The sequence below is a fragment of the Lissotriton vulgaris genome, chromosome 3_1 (genome assembly GCF_964263255.1).
Source record: "Lissotriton vulgaris chromosome 3_1, aLisVul1.2, whole genome shotgun sequence".
Lineage (NCBI taxonomy): Eukaryota > Metazoa > Chordata > Amphibia > Caudata > Salamandridae > Lissotriton > Lissotriton vulgaris.
Genome location: NC_141689.1, coordinates 932,254,352 through 932,267,557, shown reverse-complemented (window position 1 = coordinate 932,267,557; position 13,206 = coordinate 932,254,352).

Genomic DNA, 13,206 nt, shown 5'->3' with positions numbered 1-13,206 from the left:
CCAATTTACTTCTTCTACAAGAACCCACCAATCCGAATTTGAAGCACTGAAACTAAAACAGAACTGGGTGGGTTGTGTGTTTGACTTTCCAAAATCTAATAAGAAGAATGGTGTTGTTATATCTTGCGAAACAAACTCTAAATGCTAGTAGGATTGCACAAGAAAAAGATGATATGGGCAGATGGATTATTGTTATTCTTCGTATCGAAAATGCTACTTCTAGTGAATTGAATGTCTGTGCTCGCTGACCATACTTTTTGCCCTTCCATAGCAAAAAAATGTATGCAATACAATGATTCATACTTTATTTTGGGTGGCAATTGTAACCATCTCATGGATCCTTTTCTAGACAGACAATCTTCGGTTCCGTTCTCATCACATAGATCATACAAGCAATTTTATTCTGCCATTTCCAAAGATTCTTCGGCTGATTCCTGGAGATTATCTAGCCATACAGCCCAAGACTACACTTATTATTCATATTCTCATGGTACACTATCAAGGTTAGATCATATATTTCTTTACAAATCTTTGTCACAGTTTATCATACAATCTCATATCACTCTAATCATACTTTCTTATCATGGCAGGGTTATTTCAGACTTGGATTTTGGTTCCTCCCTGTTTTTCTTCACATAACTGGAGATTTGATAAGTCTCTGTTCGAAGATGCCCACTTTTCTATCGCTTTTATTTCTTTTGCTTTTGATTTTTTTTCATGTAATGTTATTACTGGCATCTCCCCTTGCTTATTATGGGATACGTTTGAAGCATCTGCATGCAATTTTATTTTTAGATATGTTTCTAAAAAAGAAGAGTTGCACTAAAGAGCACACTGTGCTGCTTTCGTCAATCAAATCATTTGAATAGCAATATTTCCCTTCAAAATTTACTTAAAGCTAAATTGGAATGTAAGACTATATCTACTAATAAAGCTAATTCTATACTTCTTAGACAAAATGCACATTATTATGGTGGGAAAAATAAAGTAGGTAAATTACAAGCTAATTATTTAAAAGTACTGAAAGAAAGGCAAGCCACTGATTCATTGTCAACTCCGAAGGGACATTCAAAGACTAATCAGCCGGACATTTTGGAAGAATTTTTTATATTTATAAGTCCTTATATACTTCTGAATCTCCATCTAAGTCCTCAAACTTTGCAGATTACTTACATCAAACTCCACATCACATTCCCCCAAATTAGAATTTTGATTCTCCAGAAATCAATCTTACTTCTAATGAAATCTCCCATGAACCAGGCTCTGGTAGGTTTAGAGAAGAGGTTTATTTTCATTTTTGTAATATTTTCCTTCCTTATTTATATTGTTTATTTAATCCTTTTATTGAAACATCTTCTACTTCCGGTACATTTCATGAAGCTACAGTATGTCTTATTCACAAAGATGGAAAATATCCTGCTGCTTGCAAATATTACACACCCATTTCACTACTAAAAGTAGAATATATGATCTTTGCTAAGATCTTAGCACTCTGTCTGGAATCTTTTCTTCCCCGTCTTATAGGGCAGGAAAATCAGGTTTTTAATAAAGGTAGGCTTGTATCAGATAACCCTCCATTATTTCTTAATGTTCTCAGTTTAGACCCTTTACTAACATTTTCCATTGCAGCTATAACAGATTGTATGCTCCACTTGAGGAGCTGGCATAAATTCAGCCCTAAATGTATGGCTTTTATTTCTCTTTTATATAATTCTCCATGTGCATCAGTCTTGGTTAATGGTAAGGTCTCTTCCTTTTTTTCCTCTTCAAAGAGGAGTCAGACAAGGTTGTCCACTTTACCCCTTGTTATTTGTTCTGACACTTGAACCTTTTCTGTCCGTATTCGCCTTAATTCTGCTTATGGAGAACATCTTCTAAAACTCACTGTTTTAGTGAATTATATTATTTTATTTATTTCCTCTCCTGAAACCTCCCTGCCTCCTCTTCTATTTGAAATTTCCTTTTTTTTAAAACATGTTTCTGGTTATAAAATTAATGAAGTTAAAGCAAAGTTCTTCCACTTAATAAATATACTTTAAATCATTCCTTTCACAATACTGGTTCCCAATGGTCTACTTCAGTCAACATCTAACAGTTGGGCATTTGGGTTACAAACTCAATCTCCGAAACAATCAAAATTAATTTCAAAGAGCTCATTACCAAAGTGGAAAGTATTCTATCCTCTTGGAATCAATTGTTTCTAACTTGGTGGGGGTTCTTAGATTCTATTAAAATGGTGATTTTCCCTCTTTTGCTATATTTGATATTATGACAGTTGATATTCCAAAATATTTTTTTTAAATTAACTCAATCCTTGTAAAATGTTTTTGGCATTATAAAAAGTCAAGAGTCATTTTAGTTATTTTGCAAAAACAAAATTAACTGGAGGAGTTAATTTGCAACATTTGTATCAATATCATAGAGATTTTACTTTGCACCAACCTGCCCTGTTAACCTCAGAATCAACCTCATCTTTTTCTCCATTATGGATAGAACTTAAAAAAGCTTTTCTTCTTCCCTTTATGCCAAAGGAAGTATTGTTGTTTTATTCTACAACTTCAATTCTTCACTCTCCCATTTTACATCAGACGGTTTTATTGATCAAATCTACATTTCTTCCAACTAATCTAATCCCATCCTTGTTCCTGGAAATGCCAATATAGAATAACTCCTTTATTAAAACTAATAATATACATTTATTTTGGCATACATGGAAAGATATGGGTCTCATGTGGATCTTCCAACTTTTTCATAATAATTATCCTATTTCTTTTCCCCAAATTTGTTGTACTTACAACTGCATCAAATCTTTTCATACTCGTTATTTCTTACTTGTGAATGTGGTCCTTGATATTTACTTCTCTTTACAGAATACTTCCGTTACAGTTTATTTTTCCTCTGACTTTACTAAATTCCTAAAAAGAGGTCCAGGAGCATCTGCTATTTATAAGTTCTTCTCTTCCGGCTCCTTTTGGAATAGTGTTTGGGCATGCAGTGATAGGATTTCCATATTGGCTAGTATTACTCAATCTCTATTTCTTATTTATCATAGACTTTATTTAACTCCTGCACAATGTTCTAAATTCTTCTTAGATGCTTCCTCTAAAAGTTGGTTTAGTGATTTTCCTATGGCAGAACTTATGCATATATTGTTTAGTTGTCCTAATACACTTTCCTTCTGGCATATGTTCTGGTCCCAAATCAAAAAGATTTATAATTTACACTACTCTTTTAACCCCTTCGATGCTGTTGACGGAACGGTTCTGTCATCCACGTCGGTTGAGCTGTGCGGATGACGGAACCGTTCCGTCATGACTCCGCCCGCGCAAGGCGGAGTCAGCATGGGCGGGGAATTCGCGTTGCAGCGATGCGGTTAACATTCTTTATCTCTTTTTAAGTACATAAACTAAATCCTGTATCCCATCTGTTCCTAATGATATGTTGCGAGATATCCTACTAGCAATTGTCTTCCAGCAAATCATTTTTAATTGGAAATCATCATCTGAATTATCATATAAGGTGTGGTGAGTCTGTGTGTGTTCACACCATAAGTTGGACACTATGTACACTAGTCAATGTTCACCCTTTCATAATGCCCAATTGTTATGGTTACCGCTTACTAAATTTCTTATCCAGATTTGCAATGATATATCAAATACAGCTCCTATATTATCTGAGAATTTTCAACCTCCATGAATATTTTAACTCTCTGTCTTTTTTCGCATTTTTGTACAATATTGGGTTTTTGATTATACGGTTACTGTTTTGATTATATATAATATAAAGTAGATGAGGGTGTTATACTTTTGCTCTTATATTCATATACAGGATGTTTTTCTTTCTCCTTTCCATGATCATCCCTTCCCTTATAAAATTATAAGGGGGCCGATTCACAGAACTAATTTAAGACAAAATCCTAAACTTACTACTTTTGGTATTCACAGAAGTTAGGATGTTGTCTTAGACAGACTTAAGACAAATTTAAAACGTAAGACAAAATCCTAACTTAAGTCTGTCTTAAGTCTGTCTAAAGTTTGTCTTAAATCTGTCTTAAGTCTGTCTTAAGTTTGTCTTAAGACAAACTTAAGACAAAATCCTAACTTCTGTGAATGCCAAAAGTAGTACGTTTAGAATTTTGTCTCAAGTTAGTTCTGTGAATCGGCTCCAAGGACTTTAATGTTTATTTCAATGTGTTTTGTTTATACAGTATATTAGTTGATGCTTTATTTCCTATTGATTATCTCAATACTTTTCATGTTATGCTCTCTATTGTTGCACGAAATAAAGTCTTTTAAACACAACAATTGGCAGCTGCAGATCTTCTTGATAGTCTTGCTGTTGAGCCAGCATAAGAAGAGGTAATCAAGCTCTGACCTAAATAATATTTGTCTACAGATTTTTAGAAAATGAAAGCAATGTGAATGAATGAGAGGTGGGTATCCTGTCCTTTGTAAGGAGAAGTTTGCAATCAGTGAAGCACCACTGACCAACAGGTTAAGAAGCCTGGAGATATATGTCATCTTACAAAAGGACTAATGTTAGGCATCTTGGAGATACAGTTCATACATTTGTATTCACTATTGAAGTCTTTAGTCCTAATAGATTTCCCACAGTCGCCCCTGGAATGGCTGTCCACTAGTTTGGAGAGTGAAAGTAAGCATGGCAAACATAGCATAGGAAGATTGTTTTTCTCTGAGAATGATGACAGAGATGGGTAAGCCTCGATTTCATTCACATACCTACTCATGTGCACCATTAGCCCTGTTCTCCCAGAAGCAATAATGCACCCTCTTTGCATTATGTGTTAAAACAATATTTCTAAAATGGAGCAGGAGACTGCAGTCAACAATTTTCTGAATGAGTGGATACATTGCACCTGGAGGATCTGATTGCTCCCCCTCCCTTGGTGAAAGAGACGTTCTACTGAACCTATTTCCATGCAGAAAGCAGTGTGTGGCATTTCACTATCAAAGCAGAAGTGGAAGTGATACAGTGAGCTGGGAGGTGTGGGCCACAGCAGCTCTTAATGCTAGTTGAAATAAGCTACGCAATGACTTTTCTACAGGAGCTACAGGGTTGGAGATGGTAGCAGCTTTCAGGTGGAGGACGAAAGCTGTTCTAGCAATGAGCAGAAAAAAATGCTGAAACAGGAAGGACCATGCAACAACTCATTCAACTGTTCCCAGCAACAAGACCTGGCTGGGGGATCTTCATTGAGTGATGCATATTTCATAGGGACTGTGGTGGCACATAAAGGTGTGTTGGAACTTGAGGTGAAATTTTGCTTACAGGTGAATAAAGTCTGGTAAGCAAAAAAGAAGTGATGATATCACATACCTGACAGAGTTAAACTTAACTGCAACGAGTAATGGTAACCTCCCTCTTCTGTAGCTAGATTAATCGGTTGATACCAACAAACATTCCTGCTGCAATTCATATATATTGGCAGGGACAAATATGCATTAATAACAGGACATTATGAGAAGGTTACATAAGGAGGTTTCTAAAGTACTATCAACTAAGGCTAGTAAAAACAGTCATCCCCTTTGCACTGCACATTCCCTCCTCATAACATTTATAAAATGTAATATAATTGAGAGTTATGGACATTAACATCTGTCTGCAAGACTAAATAGCATAAACTGTGAAAATGAGGGTTCTTGAGAAATAATAGAGACATTGAAACAACATTCTAATTTCCTCTACACAGCAAACCTTATTATACACAACATGGCAACTAACACATGGTAGCCATAAGTATCTGTTCAGTAGAACAGTTTATTATTAGGCATTTATGGGGTCCACTTGTCATTACATCATGAGACTGACCTAATTGCAAGCTCACTTGCACTGGGCTAATATCCTCCATTCTTTTCTTTGGGATATTCAAGCCAGATCTTGGGGTTTATTATTTATAGGGTCCTGGTGATCCAGCGGTTCACCAACAACAGATGCTCCACTACCATATACTCAACTGGGCCCATAAACTCACAGTGGCTAAACCGCTGGGGGGGGGGGGGGGTCAAATTTTATATTTTTCACAAACTGTTAGGATTAGTTTATTCAATACCTCTGTTCATATAAAACTAACCCTTCACAGATCAACAAGTTCTTTCCTCTGGTTGATGGACCATTAGTTGAACTAGTTGATGGTGATAATTAACATAAGCTAATCGTTTATACTTTAAAGTAAATAACCGCAGACTCAAGAACGTTTTAAATCTTTATCTAAAATTTCAGGTGCATGTGAACAATCTCGGATACAGTGCAGACACCATCATTCATAGGAGAGAAATTTCAATTAATAGAACACAATACATCTCGGACTCATGCAATAATCAACACACAATGAGAGAGAGAGAGGATAGAAAGGGAAGATAAAGAACATCAGTAAATAACGGATGTTTATATTTACCAAGGTTGGTGTGGATGACCAACCCCTGTCCAAAGTGCTGGTAAAGGTCCCCTGGGATAGGTCAGGAGACAAAGACTTCAGGACAGGAATCAGGACAGGATAGTAGACCTCTCTAAGATACCGACGGTTGCATTGCACCACTCTCTGACACTCTCTTCCTCCTGGAGTTTCTTCCGCAATCTTCAGATCTAACCCAATTAATTTAGGATAGAAAGTTATGCTCCAGATTCTGCAATCAGCTCTTCATCAGCAAACTCCTGCATCTCCCAGCATCAGCTTCTCTCCCTGACAGCAAACTTTCAACCTCTCCAACCAACTAACTAACTAAAGCTATCTTAATTATTCCTTTTGTTTTACCTGTTCCTCCCACTAAAGTTTCAATATCGGGAAAATACGAGATTTGATTGGTCAGGCAAGGAGGGATCTTCATCACAACATACTTACATGACACAAAAATCAGTTTGCTCTTTGTTTGCAAACCCATCCCCCAACTTTTTATTCATACATTTTATCCCCATGTGCTAAATGTAGATGTTGATACAAATTTGACTTTATTATGAATGTGTTTCTTCATAGTTGAACTCTGCACCATCCTGTTCTCACGATGTTGCAGTTGATATTGGCTCTTAATCAAATGCACAGGCATGGCCTTCATGACTCACTTCAGTGAGCATGTGCAGACTTCGCTTCACTCAGCTTGAATAAGTTATGCGAGAAGGGCCCAAATACGTACTAATGATAAAGTCAGAAGACAAATGTTAATTTCTCAAATAAAATGTTTGCACTATATACCTCCCACCTCTACTCTATCCCATTTTATTTATTAATACTTTTCCGGCATTAGCATTAATAGAATAGCTAGCTTTTATTTTCAGCTAAGCAGGTGCCATGCACATGAGTCTTCAATACTCCATTTTAATAGCTTCTGCTCATGCGCAAGAATTTTCCTCCAAGTTGACACATGCGCAAAACGTTTTTCCCGTTTAAAGCGGTATTAATCATACTTCATTGTTATTTGCGTTAGTACATGCATATGCAAGCTTCACTAACCCACATCGTCATGTAATTTGCCTATTAGTTTTCACAAAACGTTATTATTAACTTGTTAATGAGTTAAACGAGTGGATTGCTTTCGAGCAAGTCTCTTTTCCTCGAAACCTTGCTCCATCACTGAGATCTGTCTCACCTTGGTGTAATCTTTTCAAAGTTATGAATAGGGTTCCATCTGTTCTTTAACATGGGAGAAATGGGCAAGAGCACATCCTGCACATTTCTCAGATTCTAGCCCTAACTCCCTGTTATTTCCAGCACAACCCACTTTCCTGTAACACAGGAGGGTGTAGTAAGAGCATGTCGTGTCGGATTTCCAGCTCCTCCCTGCTCTCTAAACTGAGTGTGAATCATCAAGATTGGTCAACCTGCATCTCCAGTTCTCTTTAGTTTGGGCCTTGCTGGGCTTGGTCCTCTCTGCATGGTTACTCCCAAAATGTTTACCTTCACCCCTCCTGGTCTCTAAATTCATTTTTGTTGGCATTAGGACTCTAACAAGCACTGCTAACATGCGTGTGCTCTTTTCTTTATTGCCTTACATCTGATCAGCACAATTAGTTTACTTGTAAATTCCTAGTAAATTGGTACTACTTGTACCCAGGGTGGCCTGTAAATTAAATCGTACTATTAGTCCTGTAGTACTCATCGTGCCTCAACTAAAGTAGCACTTTAAACAAATTCTCAGGTCGACTGCAAATACAGAATGCAGTGCAGTTTTAAGCTGCAAATCCAACTTGACAAAATAAACCTTTTGCCAGGCCTAAATCTTCTTTTTCATACATATGTAACCCCTTTGAAACCCAGGGAAGAGTTTATTGTATTTAAAAAGTGGGACATGTTGGTTTACGTATTACATGCCCTGGAAGTGAAAAACTCCTTTATGTGTTTTCCTTGCTGTGCTGCCCACCCATCCCATTAGATGACACAGGTTTACCTTATTACTTTCAATAAGTGCTAACATTTGATTGGAAGCAGGTAGAAAGATAACGTTTGAGCTCAGAATTGCCCCAACCATTTGGTGTCTGTTGCCAGTGTCCTTGGTCAATTGATTGTTAATGACTCTGCTGTGGGGATATGTGTATTCCTGCCAGACAGTGAAAGAAAGGGGACTTGCTGCAGGCAGGATGGGGCATTCTGCCAGGGTTGCAGGGGCTAGAGCTGTTCCCTGCCCCAATTATACTTCAGTGGGCTTGCCTTAAGCACACTCAAAGGAATCTGATGCTAGTCATTTGTCACCATAGATTTCTAGAAGCCTTGGCAGTGGAAGCGAAGATGTTTTCAGAACCAGATGTGGGGGTAGTATAGGGTATTCCCCCACTTCAAAGCCTGGCACGAAATATAAACATTGGACCTCCAGAGCCACTCTTCAGTACATGTCTGGACCTGTGAAAACCTTTATAAGGACCGCCTGGACTCCCAGAGGACTGTCTCTGCTTCTACAAGAGGACTACCATACTGCTTGAATGCCTTCCTCCCTGCTTGAAGGAGAAATAGCTCATCTCTTTGAACCCAGACCCACCAGAAGTGGTACCATGGGCTAGTTGGCTGGCCTCCTGTGTGAGCTACAGGGACGCAACAAGCTCCAGAGACCTTAAATCCTGCACCTGGCCTGTCCTGGAGTGAGTCCTAACCCCCAACTGGTAACCCTTGGAAGTGATGTTGGAGGTGTTTCTCGTGCCTTTCTGTATAAAATGGGACTTAGAAATGTCATCAAAAAGTGGCGGAAGAACCAAGATACGTCCAGGACATTCCTGCTAGCCAATCCACTCATATTGCATCACCAGTGGGCCTGACTATGTGTTACCTCCCTCGTTCTTCTCTGAAGCAGCAGCTCCTGTTCAGCTCGATCTCTCAGCAATGCTATCTGGCCTTGTGGACCTCTCTTCAGCTCTAATCTGCAGCTTCATCTCTCTGTCTGTTTCAACTTCTAAACAGGTATCTAAGACCAAAGGTAAAAATCTTCACCAGGTTCATCAGTGATAGACTCCCCATCAGTGACAACAACCTCCTCAGCCTGGAAATCTAGTTTTTCCTACTGTGAGATTTTTCCCGCCATTTTTGACTGCTTTATCAAGACATCATCCAGGGGCTCTTGACTATGACAATGTCTACTTGGACACAGCCTGCTCCCTTGCCCTGCTGAATGTTCCCTTCTCCTAGACTTTCTTTTGAAGGATGTCGAAAGGTAAGCCAAGATCAGGCCCAAACCACCTTATGAATCCAACCCCCTTATGTTGAATTTTCACGTTAATACTGCTTGTATGCTGCAAAAAGACTTAACACATTACCTCTAAGTTAAGGCTTAATGCTTTTGTGTCTGCGTACCAGAGAGTTAAGCACAGGTTAATGTTGAAAATATTTTTGGGTTAATCTGCAATGATGAGACTTTGACATTCTTCCCCTCTTTGTGTGAGAGATAGCTGCTATCTTGTTTTATTGCAGCTAGGTGAATGTTATGAGTCTGAAAGGCTGGGTTCTCATCTGGGATCCAGCGCCAGAAAAGCCCTCATGCTAGTTGAAATGAGATTGAGAGCCGGCATGGGGTTGTGTTTAGGGACGAAACCCAAGGGAGAAGAGAGGAATGTAAAATGCTGAAGAGTAATCAATGATTTCAAAATGGAATCCAGGATTTATGGTTAACTACCAATAAAAATAGTATCAATTAATGTTAATGGATTGAGATGTTACAGACAAAATGCAACCATATTAGCGTTTCTACAGGCCAACATAGCAAGAGCAATCCTGTCAAGGATTTTGGATGTGTCCTGAATGGGGCTTTCTTCCACCCAACCCATCACCCAATTTCTTTTAAACCTGATTCTGTTTATGCCTATGTATACATCACTTTTCCTCTTATGGTGGACTAAGCTGAGCTGGTAGGTGTGAACCACTCCAGCCTGTATAATAGTAGGTTCTACCCTGTTCTCTTCCTGGGAAGAAAGAAGTAGATTCTACAAAACAGATGACAGTCTTTTTGACATACTTCTGAAGGGAGCCCCAGAAGCCTTTTGTTAGATGGTAAGTCCCGTTCCAGTAAGGAATTTCCCAAAGGTCAACCACCTGTCCTGCCTTTCCTCTCTAGCACCCCAACTGTGGGAACCAACCTGAACCGAGTACTCTGATCCTTGACTCCGCACAGTGACAAAGATCAGGGATATGCAGTGTATGGTCCTCTTGGAGACCTGCGGTTCACCTTTCTTGCCTATCCGGATATAGTTGTTATGCCTTTGTGAGGCTTGGAACACCCAGATGGCACTGAGAACGTTGTTCTAACAATGCTCAAGGACTCGTGAGGTGCAGGATAGACACACTAACATATTTGAGGAAAAATATCAGGATTAGTTATTTGCACAGCTAGTTTGGGGAAATGGCTGTAAAGAACTATCTACATGTGCCTCCTTGGAAGCCTATTTCGAAGAATACTTACACAAGGGGAGAACAGAGAGTAAGGGTGGAGAAAAAAAGATCACGAAAGGACTTTGAATAAATTTGCACTTTGTCATCTCAGTCATGGAACACAGCGGGATAGTAACAGCACAACTTCATGGCTCAGAAGGTAACACAGAAAATCAATTATTGTAAAATACACAAGTACATTGATTAGTTGCTGAACACAACCCTCTCTGAAATACAGTATTAAATGTGACTCACCAACTTTGAGTCTTCCTTGCTTCCTAAGGCAAATACCGATGATAAGCCCAAGAATCACAGGGATGCAGCACTCAAACATGAGAGAAGCAGGTGAAATATATGAGCTACATGAAGGATAGAAAAGGAGAGACAGCAGTTAAACAAAGGGGAAACAAAGAGAAAAAAAAACAAATGTGATGGAGCAAAGCCAGGTGTGAATTAGGGAGGATCCTTGCAACATACAAAAGTTGCTAGGTGAACACTACCTGGCATGGGACTATGCATCACTTTCTATTTATTTATGTATTTTATTTTTGCAGTTTTATTTAGGACAAACGCCATGCCATGTCATCACACCCGGTCAGATTATTTACTTTTTTTTCCAAGAATCTGGATATTAAGTGATTTGCCAAGAATCACAGGATATTGAGCTGATGCTGGGACTCAAATCCAGTTCCACAGTTCTAAAGTCTGTAGCTATGTCCATACCACCATATTCTCTTCCCTCTACAATGAACTCTTAGGCGCAATATGGATGCTTTAAATAAGAACAAATGATGTAAAACCTTCGATATGGAATGGGAATGTTTACCACATTCAAAACATACTACTTTGTGAGTCCTGTGATTGGAAGAACAATGTTGAAGACATTTTTGATGAATTGACTGGAAAAGTTTTCAACAACAACCTTTACTTTTCTGGGATCCACCTATATCTGAAAAACAGATATGGCAAATCATAGAAAAGTGATAACCGATATTTAATAGTATTATTTATCAAGCATGGCATATAAGGAGTGATCTCAAAATCTTTGCAAAATATTCTTCACTTCTTTAATGTTCAGAAGAAGGTATCCAAGAAGATCAGAATCTGATCTAAGTAAACCACAACAAAATGTATAGTATATCACAAAATATATCATTCATCAAAGGCTGGGAAGCTGCTGGCATGTCACAAAGGACAAATGGCATAGCCAAGTACTCAAAATGGCAGTCTCTGGTATTGAACACCCTCTTCCATGTATCCCCTTCTTTGATACACACTAATTGATGTTGACCTCAGTGAAAACTTTAGCTGTCTTTACTTGATCAAGATGCACAGATATCAAAGACAAATTATAGCAATTCCTAATAGTTAATTGGTTTAACTCACAGTAGTCTATACAATGTATGTAAGATTCTTCTGGTTTTGGATGAAAAAGATAGAAGATGTAGAATGTCTTGGAATCCTTTTATTAAGTTTCCATCTAAATATTCTCTTAGGACTTGGTCTTTTTTCAGAGTCAGAGGATAGATATTCTTGTGAGCAATTTTTGCTCTAGGTAGGATATAAATTATACAGTCAAAGCTCCAATATGTAGGTAGAGTATTGGCTCCCATAGGACTAAAAACAACTGCAAAGCATTGTTATGTTTATGGTATCTGATTTTTTTTACCAGTCTTAGCTGCCACCAAAAATCTCAGAGGCTGAATAATTGGTAACCCAGAACCAGAAAGAAATGATCATGGCAAAATGTAGCATTGACCAAATTGGAATAACTTTAACAATCAGTTTGTGGAACCATGCAAATGGAGTCAAGTTGTGCCCAGGGTTACCATAAAAGCGGGTGCATCAATTAATTGAAAGCATACAGGTTCTGTGTGTCCTACTTTGGTGGCCATGATTGCTGCCCATGTCTCCCACAATACATCTCCTGGTGTAATGGGTATCCCATCCACCCCTTGATTTGCCTGTTATTCCTTCTTCTTTATGAAACGTATCCATGTCTTGGCATGAAATTTGTGATCTATATAACAGCCTGTTGCTCCACTATCCAGTAAACCTAAGATGGTAAGTTGGCCTATAGGCGCAGCAAGAATGATCTCCACCAAACAAAGGGCTAGATGTAGGTAAATCTAATTTACCGACTCATAAATACCGAATTTTACCGATTCGGTATTTATGAATCGGTAAATTAGAAGGAGGCAGATGTAGGTAAATCAAAAATCTAATTTACCGAATCTGTAACATTTGGTATTTACCGATTCGGTAAATACCGAATCGGTATTGCCCATTGATTCCTATGGGCCTTGAAGCCCATAGGAATCAATGGGCAACACCGATTCGGTAAA